The sequence below is a fragment of the Fukomys damarensis genome, unplaced genomic scaffold, assembly GCF_012274545.1.
Source record: "Fukomys damarensis isolate Sample0158 unplaced genomic scaffold, DMR_v1.0_HiC HiC_scaffold_23, whole genome shotgun sequence".
Classification (NCBI taxonomy): domain Eukaryota; kingdom Metazoa; phylum Chordata; class Mammalia; order Rodentia; family Bathyergidae; genus Fukomys; species Fukomys damarensis.
The window spans coordinates 56,765,957-56,780,573 of NW_022900935.1; the positions used below are offsets into that span (position 1 = coordinate 56,765,957).

Here is a 14,617-nt window from a genome sequence, read left to right on the forward strand (position 1 = left end):
AGCATCACCACCTCCGTCTGGGCAGTTGGAGGATCCCCGGAAGGCCTACAGGACACCTTCCGGGCCCCTGTTTCTGCACCTGCCAAACCAAACAGACAAAAAAAATAGGACAGGAGCTGAACCACCCCAGGCAGCAGCTAAGGGCAGGCTGCCCATTCCCGCTGGAGCCCAGATGGGCCACACCCACCGGCTGGACAGCGTATTAGCAGTGGGAGGCCCGGGGCACTCTTCAGCTACAGGTGGGCACTGCTAAGGCCACCCTCAGGGGCAGCCCCAACCTCAGGCCTTGCTTTGCTGCTAATCACTGTAAGCACCCTTCTGCCGAAACCCCGATCTGGGTGGCCTGAGCCACTCCCCAGTCTTGTCACATGCTCGGGAAGCTCAGCTGGCCTCACACAAACCTTGTCAAGTGAGCAGGACAGATGTTGTTATTGGTCCCACTTTACAGATGGGGAAGCTGCGCCAGAGTTGAGGGGCCACCCAGAAGCTCACGTCCTCGTGTGGCCCAGACCTCCTCCTTCTGCACCGGGCAGGCAAAGGGCAGCTTGGTACCTCCTGTGCTGCCTGTGAACACCAGAGGGCTTTGCAGAGGTGGCCACAGACAGCAGGAGACATCCCCTCCGCCGGGGTCCAGGGCCTCCTTCCTTCCACGCACCTGACTTGCTAGGATGCTGCTATCCGCCGGCCTTCCTCCTCTTGCCCAGCAGCATGGAAGTGAAGAGCGTGGCTCTGGCAGGGCAGGCATGGCCTGTGTCCAGGCTGGGCCTCCCCCAAGAGCAGGGAGGCATGTCTTTTGGGATCTGTGAGGAGAAGCTGCCCATTCTGTACTTTTCCAAGTCTGGAGAAAGGCTGAAGCAGGGTCGATCTGAACTTCCAGCTCAACTTCTGAGCAACAGCTTTCCCCACTGCCCCAGAGAGGTGGGGCCTCCTCCGTCTCTCCCTGCCATCTCCAGCAGCCCCAGGAGGTGGCCGGGTAGTTCTGAAGCAGCACGGAGCTAAGTGAGCACTACTCTGTCTGGGGTGGAGGTCAGTGGAGCATGAGTTAAGGACCCTCAGCTTGGGTCCCTCGGGGAGGTGGCCGAGCCAGTTCCCTTTCGGTGGGGCCTCTGGACGAACCCATTCCTGGAGCAGAGCTCTGGGGGTGGCATCCGCAGCTAATGGGGAGAGGAGCCTCACATACGCCTGACTCCTGGAACACCCGACTGGATCCTTGGACCTGATTTTCCAACAGGACCAAATAAACGGCTGTGTCCCCACCCCCCCAACCCATTTCTCTGTCCCTCTGCCCCTTTCCTCTTGTGGAAGGTGTATTCTCAGAGGAGTCTCCTGGGAGATGTAGTGCATCTGGGGTCATTAGGAGAAGAACCCAGAGAAGACGGACGGACAGTCTGTAAGCCACGAAAAGTCCAGCCGCCTCCAGCCCCGTGGGCCAGCACTCGGTTCCCATGACACTCACTGGCAGCGTTAATAACTAACCACGGCCCAGACAGGTGTTGGCAGCCGGGCCTTAGGAGTTCTTGTTCAGGGGTGGAAGTGAGTCATTTCCCTTTTATAGTTTGCTAGCAGACTGAGTCACCCAGAGCCGACCCTTTCACCCAAGCTCTCATACCCCAGCCACCTAACGTGCAGCCCACACCTTAGACCTGCCTACTTCCCAGGGAGGCTGAGACCTGTGCAGCCGTGGATGGGGTCTGGGTCAAACAACATCCCCGCGAACGACCAGGTTTCTCTCTGTTCCCCACTCTCCCCCTACTGCCTCAAACCCAACAGCTGACTCACTGTGCCAAGAAGAGGCGGCTGAGCTGTCTGAGGAGAAAGACTGCCTGACAGGTAGAGACACACGCTCCTGAGGCCTGGTTAGGGCTGCCTCGCCTTTGACCTTCAACCAAACAGTGCTCTCATGCCTCGCTACCCCGTCTGGAACAAAAGACTAGAAACAAAAAGTTTCAGAACCATGAGCCAGAGCACAAAACCGTGATGCAAATAAGTCCACTTCATTGTGTTCAGGAAGGACCAAGGCCGAAGGCAGTTAAAATGGGTCCTGTGTCCACAGGCACAACACATTTCTCTGGCCCGGCAGCTCAGGCTGCTACAGTGGCTCGGATCTTCTGGGCAGAAACCAAATGCAAGTCAGCTGCCAGGAGGGACCGAGGTGTCTTCTTGGGGAATCCCTTCCCCGTGCTCACCTGGTCCCTCTTACAATTTTTTAATTGCAAAGAGAGGAAGAGAGAGAAAACAAAAACATGAAAAAGGGGGCTAAAAAGGAAAACTATCTCCCCAAAATAGTTTGGGGATTTACTTTTTTCTAAGCCTCAGAAAGTCCCTCTCCACCGCGGTTTATAACATAGACAACCAACACACGTGACATGGGATGGGACAGCACTGGTGCCTTACTGCCAGGGGCCCCGACAGGTGTGAGAATGACAGGCAGAGAGAAGACGACAGTGTTTCTTTCCTCAGAAGGTGAAAAAGAAGTCACAGCAGAGGCCACACTGGGTGTGGCAGAGAACCTGACACCCTGCTGCACTGGCCTGTTGGGTGAACTCCTGGCTGCTGCCCTTTCAGGACTGCACCTCCCCTCCCTACCCTTCTGACTCCCCAGCTCGCCTCAGGGCTGTCTCATGTCTACAGAGCCCTCCGGACTTCCCAACCTGCATTGTGAAATCTGTTTGCTGCAGCTGTGGCTTTGGCCGCCCTTCCCAGGTGAGGGGACCTTCTCCAGTCTTGTGTGCTACATCTGAGACAGCAGTTGGCCGATAGCATCAGGGTCCACGTGCCTGAGGGAGAGAGTCCACCCGGGGAGCTGGCCTGGGGGACTGCATGAGTCATCGGGCCTGACCGGTAAGCACGATGTCCCAGGGTGCAGTGGGAGGCCTGGGGACCGAGCCCGCTCCAGGGACATGAACCAAGGTGACTCATAGTTGGACCCAGAAGGGAAGTTCCATCCTCAAGTCCTCCGGATGGCTCTGGTCCTTGGGTGAGCTCATCCAGTCACTGCCGACACTCAGTTCGGGACTTGATTCTTGTTCCCAGAGCTCTGGCACCTTTGCGCTCTCAATTATGGTGGTGGCAGAGACTGGCGTCTGAGCCGTGGCACCTCTGTCCTCAGCACACACATGTGTGATGGATGGAGCTGGGGACAGAGTATGTCCTCCCTAGTTGGCCAGCTTTTCATCAGGGGACACAGCCCTCCCCACTGCTGATCTCATGTGGGAGCCCTGGGGGCTGTGAGGCCATGAATGTGACAGTTCTTTGAAAGGAAGTTTGCAAGGCCAGAACCAGTGAGTAATACTGAGATTACCATTTCTGACTGCTGCCTTGGGGTCCAGCCATCAGGCTCCCATCTTGCTCCCTCTCCCAGAACCTCTGGCTTGGAGGGAGGTGTGCAGGGGCCCAGGTGGGAAAGGGTCACCACCAGTCATCCAGAAACACACTTGATACTAGCACAAACACCACAGGTCATGACTCCGCTGCTCTTACTGCATCTTCCTTACCCCAAGCAGAGAGCATAGAAGTTTCTATAGCTTTGCCCGGCAGAGGCAGGTCCTCAGCTGGCTCTTCTGTCATACACAGGAGCTATGGAGAAATCTCCCAAAGAAGGACACTAAGCAATGAGCACCCTTTGGGCTCAGCTGTCAGGTCACACATAATCACAAGACACTGGCTAACAACCACCATGACCGAGACCTTGTGCACAACTTCTGAGAAAGACAAGCTGCTTCGGATAAGCGCTGCAGGGGACTTGTGCCTGCCCCTCCTTGATGGCCACAGTGGTCACAGGGTGAGAGACGAGAGAAAATGACAGCAGATCCCATTCATTTCTAGAAGTGGGGGTAAAGAGGCAGATGAGAGGAAAGCATGAGGTTGCAAGATGGTAAGGAGAGCCGTGCACAGGTCCGGCAGGGACAGACACCACAGGAGGGTCTGCAGCAGTATGAACTGTGCTGTGGCCTGATGACATCACAATCAGGAGTCCCTTGAGTCTGGCAGGCTCCCTCCCTGCCCTAATACAACCGGAATGGGGGAACACTCCTGTCCTCCCAGTTCCTTTGCTTTTCCTTTCCATCCTTTGCTGATGGGCCTGCAGTGGGCCCCGGTAGCTTTACAGGTGGGGAGATGGGGAGAGGCCCTCCTATTAAGCCACGACCCCACACAAGATTGTATGGACTGCCTGAATGAGGCAGTCATCACTGCTGAGAATCAGTGCCTGCCACGATCCCCGTCAATCGGCTCTCAGAGGTACGTGATGGGACAGGAGAGACACGGGCATGTTCAGGTCCCTTCCTGTCTGCAAACCCTTCTACCAGGGGCTCAGTTCCCATGGGCTTCCACAGCAGCCCCTTAAGTAAGTTGACTCATAACACACTTTACTCGAAACCCTGCCTCAGTTCCCAGGTCCCATGCAGGCAGGACGGGAAGTCTTGGGGACCCTGCCAGGTGTGGCCCTCATGCCCTGGGGTGCTCAGCCCCTTCACCGAGCTCCTAGAGCTCCTACTAGAGCTCCTACCATGCCTGCCCTTTGTTCTCAAACCCACCTCACAGCTTCTGCGCTCCTGCTCCTGGTCTGATGTCACTGCTCCCTCCCTCCGACCCAAACACTCTCCCCTGAACACCGAGCATTCTCTCCCTCTCCCCTCTGCAGTCACCTGCTCCATTCCACTGGCCACCTATGCTCTGCTCTCTCCCTGCCCAGCACCCCTGAGCCACTTTTCCTGCCTCTGTTTTCCCACGATACTATTCCCTTCTTACGTACTAGGCAATGTGCTTCTTCATCACTGTCTGTTCATCGCCTGTCCTTCCCCCTCTAGAAGGGAAGTTCCATGAAAGGAGGACCATGCTTGCTTTGTTCACATCTCAGCCTAGAGCGGTCCTGGCAGTGACAGGTCCCCAGTATCTGCTAGATGACTGAAAGAATGAAATGAGCGTAGAATGAATGAGTGGATGGAGTCACCCAGGTGGGAGGAAGGGGCTGCATCATCCGGAACGGCTTGGCACCAGGTAGAAGACACCTGGAGGAGAAGGGAGACCCGGGCAGAAGGCAAAGGCAGAAGGTGCTTCAGTCAGAGGCAGTGCACATGGCTTGCCTGGAAATCCCCTTGGCGTCACTCATTAACCATCGCAACCCCAGCTCACGTGAAGCCAGTCACCAAGCCCAGGCACAGTGACTTCAACGCCTGGCACACTCCATGCCGGCCCACGCTCTCACACAGGAGTTCAGACCTTGTCTGGGCCTATACTCTTTGCTCCTGGGGTCCTAGGGTTAGCAGAGAAAGGGGGACACCACAGCCTGGAAAAGGGATGCCTCAGAAACAGAAATGAGCTCCCCATTCCCACTCTTTTGAGCCACAAGCAGGGAAGCAGAGCTAGTACTGCAGGTGACGTTTTCTACAATGGATTATGGGGTAGCCAGGTGAAGGAGCAGCTAGTCATGGGCCCCCATGGCTGTGAGGAGAGAGCATGGTCGGCACGGGCCAGGGTGCTGAGTCCAGTCTGGGGGCAGGACACACAGTGGGAAGAAATGGATGCAAAGTAAAGTGTCCAAGGAGATCTGGTCACTGGGACGATCAACAGAGAGACGTGGTAGGTGTCTTAACCCATCAGAAGGCGACATGTTGAGTACTGGGTTTAAGAAAGAGTTGTCAGGATAGGATCACTTGGGAAAGGAAAGACTGGAAATCCAAAGGCTAGAGCATCTGTGGTTAAGCCATCTGGTTCTTCAAATGCCAAGGCAGAAGGGTGGCCTGGAAAAGGGAGAAAATCCAATAGAAAATTGTTGCAGAACAACTGTCGCAACACAGTGCGCTGGTGAATAGGGAGTTAGAAACCCGGGTCACCTCCTGTGACAGATAAGATACAGAGGAGTAAGGAAGGGAATTAATAGGGCACCTGATCCTGATCTTCACTCTATGATATTTTCTTCAACATTTGGTCTTCCCTGAGGACAGGGAATAAGCATTACCTTCTTACAGATGAGGAAACTAAGACTTGGAAATTTACCCAAGATCATATTCAGAACTCCCAAGATTGAATACGAAACAAAACAGAAAGCACCCTGACATTTATGCTTCAAATGTCCTAGTGCTGGGCAAGGCACTCATTTAACTTCATAATACTGAAGAGACTGTTCTTAGCCCCATCTTGCAGATGGGGAAGCAGACGAGAAGGTCACAGAGTGAGAAAGCAGTGGGAGCTGGATGGGAAGCCAGGCCGTCTGACTCCACGGTCCTTACCACCGCACTAGAGAAGATAGGGACCAATCCACAACACAATCTGCCGGGTTGCAAACCCCTGCACAGCACCCTCCTTCCAAGTTCCACGGGAGAAATAGAAACGATCTATTGCCTCCCATCAAACGCGCCTACATTCTGAGCTTTCAGCCAGCATGAGACTTATAGCCAGAACCAGAGCCGCTATGCACGGAGAAGCCTAGACAACTGTGGGCAAACCCAGCCCTTGTGTGAAAGGAAAGGGTGGCTGCTCCACACCCCGCGTTGTCAGGACCAGACTTCAGGCAGCAGCACCCCGGAAGTCCTGTGAACAGACTCTGCCTCGGAAGGCCAGGTCCATCCACCTGTCCCCTACACCCACAGGCTGTGAGTCACCTGCCTGAGGGCTCTTCCTGCACACTGTCTGAAAGACCTCTGTGTCCTGCAGTGGACTCCGTGTCTATACTGCAGGTAGCAGGAGCTGACGGGTGACCTGCTGAGAGGCTGAGCCAACTCGCTATCACTCAAAACAGCAAGAGACCACAAGTGTGGTTCGGAGCTGGCTTTCCATCCCGGCTCCTCTGCAAACTACCTGTGCAACACTGGGCAAGTGACTGTACGTTGGTTTTCTCATCTGTGGGCTGGGCATCGTGCAACTCACCTGCTGGAGCTGTGAGGGGCCATATGAGTTAAGCCAAATCACAGCCATAGAACACAGCCTGGCCAGAGTTAATAAATACTGGCTGTATTTAAAAGCCTGGGCCCCCGAGCCTCTTCTGCTGGCTACTTCCAAGGCTCCTGCTGACAACTGCATGCTGGGCCAGCAAGCAGGTGTGCTAGGGACGTACACATAAGGTGACAGGCAAAGACACAAAACCCCAAAACTGCGACAGCCTTGTGTGACTCACCTTTCTTCTTGTCCTTCCTTCGGGTCCAAACCACCACCAAGCCCACTGGAAATCTCTGATTTCACCTGAAAAAAATTAAGGAGAGGGTTACATCAGGAAAGAGTGTAATAATGCATTTTTAGGCTTCACATATGGAGGGCGTAGCTTCCGAGTACCAGCTGCTGATCCTCAGAGGCACAAGAGTTTAATAGCTGCTTGCTCCTCAATATAGAACAAAACCACATTAATCTAAACAATCCAAACAAAGGGAGAAATCCATTCCCTCTGTCAATTGCAGATGTGGCCAATCAAAGGATACTTTCCAAGAAATACATTTTTTTAAGGATAATAAACTAGACCTGGAATGAAATGAACCAAGATGCAAACAGATTATTTCACTGGATAGCATTTTTTTTAAAAGTTACAACAAAACTCAAACTCACAATGGACTTGGACTACAAAATGATCTACCGCTAAGCACTGAGCTGTTCTGTTTTTATTGGGCATTTTGTGCAAAAACCTCCTGTACTACCGTTGCTGAGTGCTCTGACCTCATTGTACATCAGAAGTCATGAAATGGGATAGTGCGTCAGGAGCGTCCAGCTCCACGTCTGGCCCATATCATGCTTTCAAAAACCATCAGCTATACTATTATTAATTGTACATTTCTGTGTAGGTTTCTGGAGCGCAGGGCTGTCTCAAACCATCCATATAATTTCCGAACAAATGTTCACTGATGTCACCGGGGTTGCTGTCATTGTTGCTGCTAAAATAGATATTTAATCTTTAAATCCGGCCCCTGTTCCATCTAATTCTGACACCAGGAAGAGTAGTATTTCAAAAGGCGGTTAAAGATAATAGCCACATTCTCAACTTCCCCATCATTAGGCTCAAAGAGATCACTCTAGACCCTCAGGTTGGCAAATGCAAACAGAGAGAAGAAAGGAAAGGGGGGAAAAGGACACCATCAGATTTGAAACAGAAAACGTGTAACCTTCACACACAAGAGAAAGGATTGTTTGGGTGGCGTTTTGTCTTCCCTGCCTGAGCATCACACATCATCACTCCGGTGGTTTCTGAGTTCCTGAGGACAGGGCCAGGCTGGTACTCTGCCACCAACCCCACAGTCACGCCTGTTGCCGGATCAGACAGTGGAGAGAGGACCTCCCCTGACGGATTACAATGCAGGCCACAGCCACGAGTTTGCTGCACCTGCCTCCTGCTACCAAAGCCATGAACCTAGAATGCCGCAGATGCCTGACCATGGCTAATGGAACCTGCTGCCTTAGCCCAGATGAACAGCGCACCGTTTGGGACCCATGGGCTGACAGGCAGATGCCGAACAACTTGTGAACAGGGACCAAGCAAAACCCACTATTCCGTCCACCTCCAGTCCTGGAGCCTGCAATGGACCCACATTCCTGCTTTGCGCAAAGCCATCTCCAGGCCCAACCCATTTTTATTATTTGGTAGAAAACGTCTGATAAACTCATTTAAGCTAAAGCCCAGAAAAATGAAAACAGTTCCAGTATTACCCTTCCAGGGGAGATCTACAAATTAATGTGAATCAATCTCACGCCTCACCTACCACCATGAACTCTCAATTTAGCCAACCCAGCAGCAGAGGCTGGGAGAGGGCATCTGAGACTCAATACAGGAGGTGGGCATTCTCCTGGGCAGGGGAGAGAAGGGTCCCTCCCCTGGACAGCTGCAAATTCATATTGAAGCCTGTTCCCACCCCAGGGGTTCTGACTATATGGTAAGGCTGGCTAGGAGGTGTTTTCTAAAAGCCCACTCCCACCTTAGTAAGTCTAAGGATCCTCTGGAGATGTTGCTCCAATGTGCATCAGGGGATTGGGGTGCTGGCCTGTGACTCTGCCTAACACGCTCCTGGGCAAACTCAAAGCTATGGGGTCCTTGGAACGCACTCTGGGCAAGCCTGGCTTTACACCTACCCCCTTAATCCTCCCAGGCCCCAGAGGAACCTCAGGCAAGCTCTGGGACTGACTCACTCCTCCTCCAGAGGTCCCACAGATGTGCCCAGTTGGCTGTGGAGTACCAGGTGAGGCAGGGACCCTGCTCCCAGCCTTGGCCAGTTCTGTCCAAGCTCAAGGCCATCAGACTCATGTCTGCAATGCCCTTCTGAAGGCCTCTACACTAAACAGAAAATTTGTTAAAGCTGCAGGGTGTCCTTCCTTTTGGGTTTCTGCATTGCCATGGCAACCAGGAGCGCCCAGGGATCCCAGATGCCCACGGGCCCTAACTCCTTTCCCCTGGCACACTGGCTGGTCTCTGTCCTCAGGGGCCCTGCTGTGCTGCACACATCTCCCCACCAGATAAGCACTGCACTTCCACACTTAATGGGAAATGGGCTGCACCTGGCCATCAGCAGCCCAGCAGACGGACCTCAGAGCAAGGCCGGAGTTTGCAGCTGGCTGCCTACAGCCTGCCCCTAAGTTCTACTTTCCCCCCTCTGCCTTGCACACCACCCCTACCAGATCCTTCCTGACATCCCCACAAGCAGATGCCTGAGCCCTGCACCTCCAAGTGGACCCCAGACCGGTGAGGATGACCACCACAAAGATCTCTTTATCCAAGAGAGAAGGACCCCGACACAAAAGCCTTCCAGGTGAAACACAGAAGACATAACCTAGAATAAGACTATTCCCACAGGTCTCCTGTCTTCTCCAAAATGTCCACCAGGATCAGGAGGCCCTGTGTAAAAAAGACCAGGGTAGAGAAGGATAAATATCTGGATGGCCTATGGGCTTCAACACTTTATAGGAATCCTTACAGAGAGCCCTCTTTTTGGCCAGAATAAGGGTTGGAGTTGGCGGAAATTCTTGGACCTTATGAACGGCTCCAAAACCAGAGGGAAGCAACTTCTAGAAGTCACTGTCTAGAAGTCACTTCTCTAGGAGCCCAGGGAGCTGGGAAGATATCAGGGGGTTGCACGTCTAGGTCCCCTTTCTAAGAACCTACCTAAGGCCAACATCTGCAATGGCCACTGATATAATTAAGGGTCCATAATAACGACCTCATTAATAAGAACAAGCGTCTACCACCTTCATGTCTTGATAATAACGAATCCAGCCTGGACTGTGTCTTCCTCATGCCACCGCAGTCATGCATGTAATTTTTTAATAGAAAAAGGGACAGCAGGGGTGACTACTTCCTCCCAGTCTCCACACTTGGTAGTTTTTACCGAGACCCCTTGTTGAATGGCTCAATGCTGTCACTGCAGCTCTTTCTAGAAGACCCCTGCCACAGCCAAGGGACCAGCTCCCCAATGCAGACAGGATCACCGGAGGTCCCTGGTGCCCCGGGGTGTTTCTGACCAGGCAGAGGCCCCGAAGCCACCACCCCTGGCCGCCCATGTGGGAGAAGCGCAGTCTGGTAGGAGGAGCATCAGTGCTGCAGCCCAGACACACACTCAGCCCTGCAGCCTAAACACCCAGCATACATCACACCCAGGCCTATAAAAGGTAATTATGCAATCTGATCTGGCAAATTAGGGCCACAGAACTGTCTAATTCTCACAATGAATTCGAGGGTTGGATCAGCAGGAAAAATTAACCTGGATCTTTATTGGGATTTGCCCCCAGGTCAGGATTAGGGCTCATTTATCTCTTTTATTTTCCTGCTGAAGGAGGGTGGAAAGGTTTCTCTCCTGCCCACCGTCCCCATCTCATCCAGGCTTGGCTTTTGGACAAGCCAGCTGCCCGGGGACCTTTCCCACGCATTACGGACTCCAGCTCGAATCATCCAGCACCAGCTAGAACGAAGGGAGGGAAGGAGAGATAGACAGGTAGATGACAGATGGATAACTTTTCACAAGGAAGAAAAGTTCAGGCTTCCCAAATCAAGGAATTCAGTCCATACTAACTCAATACAAGGTAAATGAACTGACGTTCCCAGGTGACAATTTATCTCCTAATTATTCTTGCCCAACGCTGAAATGTTTATTTGGCAAACACTCATATACGCATTTCTCTACTCCCTCCCTTCTCCTCCCTCTCTCCTTCCCCTCTATCCCTTCCAAAGACTCTTTCCAGAGGAGATGCTCATTAAAAGGAGTTGGTGCCCATCTCCTTAGCTCACTAAATAGCAGAATCAGCCACGCATGGTGGTACACGTTGGTTAATCCCAGCACTAGAGAGGCTAAGACAGGAACACTGTATGTGGTTTTGAGGCCAGCATGGGCTACATGTTGCATTCAAGGCTAACTGTGACTATACAGCAAGAGCCTATCACAAACAAACAACAAAGGTAAAATAATACACGGGCATGGGAGTGCATGTCTATAATCCCAGAACTCTGGGAGCCTGAGGCAAGAGTGTCACAAGTTCAAGTCCAGATTAGGTAACTTATCAAGACCTTGCCTCAAAATAAAAAACAGAAAAAGGGCCGGGGATGTAGCTCATGTAAAGTCCCTAGGTTTAACCCCTAGTACAAATCCACCAATTAATCGGTCAAATAAAACAAGACCAAACAAGACAGCTGTGGTCACTAAAGAAGTGTCACCACCATGCCAACGCCAAGGCCAGTGTACACCAAGCAAGGATTTCCTTCATCTAAGAAAAGCAGGCATTATAGCAGGCCTTCCAAGCTCTGTTTTTGGTACATTTCTGGGGGTTCCCCTTGGGGACCATAACACTACTCCAACTCCTCAGTCAGCCCCACAGTGACCACATAACCAGGGCTTGAAAAGACAAAGCCCCTGACAATTTAGACGTGTTCCTCCTCCTCAGGCTAAGAGAATGTGGGTGTTGTTGGAGAAACAGTCATGATGCATGCAGAAACTGAGGCAACTTTCCCTGTGTTTAATGCCGGCACGATCTGCCCGTGAAATGATTCAAATGTGCCCTCTCTATCAGACCAACCTGGCTCAGGGAACATGTTTTTGTTTTCAGGAATACGTGGCTGGAAGAGAGGAGCAGCCTGCAGCATTTTTATCATTAAAATATCACGGGAACCAAACTGCTCCGTTTCAGAGCAGGTTTTACTGAATACAGGCAACTCACTTACTACGCATATACACAGATGTGCGTGTGTGTGTGTTTCAAGGACAATGGTTTTTAGGAAAACAATTTGGAACAAATGTCGCTTCTTGTGCCTGGTCTATATGGATTCAGGTGGCCCTGTGAGGAGTGGTGAAAAGGAAGCACAGAAGACACAAAGGTATCATCAATCGGACAGCGATCTGTGCAGACTTCTAGCCAAACCCCAGGCTCCAACGTGGCTGACACCAGCAGGCACTTTCTGGAAAGAGATAAACCCCACTGTGGGACGAGCAGGCTGAAGAGTCTTGCGGGGAGGAGGAGGGAGGCGGCAAAGAAAAGCATCTCTCCTCCTAACCAGGAAACACTGGGATCCAAGTGGGATCCACTGCAGGTCTGAGCAGAGGGCAGGGAAGCCAATGAGAGGACAGCAGGAAGCCAGTCACGGCACCACAGACACGGGCAGAAAAGCCTCACAGACTGCAGTGATCAGAGCCGAGCACACAGGTACGAGTTCCAGAGGCAGAGTGCTCAAGACTGAGATCCGCTGTGACCCCTGACCGCGGTGTCGCCTTGGGTGCTTTCTGGGTGCCCATTTCCTCAACGGGGGGATGAGGCTGACAGCAGTGGCGACTCCTGTCCCTTGCCGGCCCTCCACCATCAGCTGTCCCTTCTACTTGAGGACGTAAAACGGGACTGCACCTGCCTCTGTACTGGTACCAAATTAAACCACGCTTGCCTGGCCCATCGTGAGTAATTAAGAAATGCTCTCTGAGTCTTAATGACATAAAAATCCAATCACAAGTTATAAAAATGCAGAAAGAGAAAGCAGTCATCGTCTCTGGTAGTTGTTTTCTTATTTTTTTAATGTTTAAAGTGAACATTTTATGAAGAAAAAAGAGGCATGGTATTTAATAATAAAAATAAAACAGATTTTCACTGTTCTGAATGAGAAATGAAGCTATTAAGGTAGTGTGTAAGAGTGAAAATAGTAGCCGAGATTGCTTGTCAAATCCACAGCAGCTTGGAAATGGAGGACAGAGAGGTACAGGCTGCACGCAAAGGTTGGGTTCAAGGAGAGATCTGGCAGGGGTTCCTCTGGACCCACAGCAAAATCTAGAACGAGACCAGGAAGTGGCACAGCCAGAGGGCTAGTGCCCACGGTAAGCTCGGAGACAGTGGTGACCAGGGGCAGGAGGACGGCAGTGTCCACGGAAGGATATGGTGGCTCTCGGTTTCAAAGGTGAGCCGCAGGCCACAGGGTGGAACAGATCTGCCCCGTGGCACTTTCTGAATACCTGTGCCATTACAGAGTCCAGTGACACCTGTCTTTCTGCATAGGACCCATGGCTCCGTGAACATCCCTGGGCCCATTGCACAGCCCAGGCAGAAGCAACAGGCTCTTTGCCACGGCTGCAGAGGCCACGGCTACAGAGGCCATGGCTGCAGAGGCCACAGTAGGAGGGAACAGGTCCACGGCCCACAGCAGCAGACCCAGGGAGCAGACCAGAGCCCGCGAATCAGCACTCTCAGATCCCTCCTGCCAATCTGCAGGCTTCGGAGGCAGGCATGTGTAGGGACAGGGACAGGGACCTCCTTCAGAAGCATCTGTTTCAGACTCTGCCCCTCTCCCACTCCTGACTCCCCTCTTCATCTTGAACTGGCACTAAGGGAGCCAGCAGCCCAGCTAAATTCCTGTCTGTCCCCACTTCCTCGCAGGTGGCCCAAATTTCTGATCCCGATCTTTTTTTCTAAGCCCTGTCTGCCAGCTGCTCCCGGGGCAGGCTGATCACTGGCTCCTTTCAGATCTTGAACTGGCATTAAAACAAATCACCTGTACCCTTCTCGAGTGCCCCATGCCACTGAGTTGGCTTTTCCCTCACACTACCCTGATGAGACGCCCTCAATTAAAATCACTGCATCCATTTAATTCTGCCAATGTTGTTCATGATCTATTTTCTCTTATATCCCTATGGCTATGACAATAGCTAAGGCCATTGTCAACCTTGGGTTCAGTTTGTTCCCATAAAAATAATGTAATTTATTGAGTTGTCCCAGCGCTTTATAAGCATTACTTTATTCAATTTCCTCAACAACCCTTTCTCTTTTTAAAATTGCTTCTTGTCTGGCCCATTATCCTTCCACTCAATAGCTGTCTGCCTGTTAGAAAGCTTCAAGCTCTTTGGTGCCTCAGGACCTTTGCACTTGCTGTTTCCTCTGCCTGAAACACTTTAAGAGTCTCCACTCAGACAGCACTTCTTCTTCACAGAGGCCACCCGAGAGCAGCATACCCTGTGTTCTTCACTATCTATAACCAAATGTGAAATTACTGCACTTGTTTATTCCATTTTAAATGGTGTCTCTGCCCACAAGACCGTAAGATTCTTGAGTGCAAACTACTTCTCTGTTTTTCTCCTCTGTAGAATCAAACAACCAGAAATGGGCCACTTTGTAGCTGAATAAATAAGAGAATATATCAGGAGCCCTGTGAGAAAGACAGTGTGACTGAAGTACAGAAAGGTTT

General features: G+C 51.9%; 2 long non-coding RNA genes across 2 annotated transcripts; one reads left to right on the forward strand and one right to left on the reverse strand.

Moving 5' to 3' along the window:
- Positions 1–417: 417 nt before the first annotated feature.
- Positions 418–1,924, reverse strand: LOC117287305. Its single transcript, XR_004518540.1, has 3 exons — positions 1,780–1,924; positions 656–1,216; positions 418–564 (listed from the first exon to the last, which is right to left on the reverse strand). It is a non-coding gene; the product is annotated as an uncharacterized LOC117287305 (long non-coding RNA).
- Positions 1,925–3,930: 2,006 nt separating this feature from the next.
- Positions 3,931–12,289, forward strand: LOC117287304. The gene is made up of 4 exons (XR_004518539.1): positions 3,931–4,239; positions 9,592–9,722; positions 10,338–10,578; positions 12,007–12,289. It is a non-coding gene; the product is annotated as an uncharacterized LOC117287304 (long non-coding RNA).
- The last annotated feature ends 2,328 nt before the right edge of the window (positions 12,290–14,617 follow it).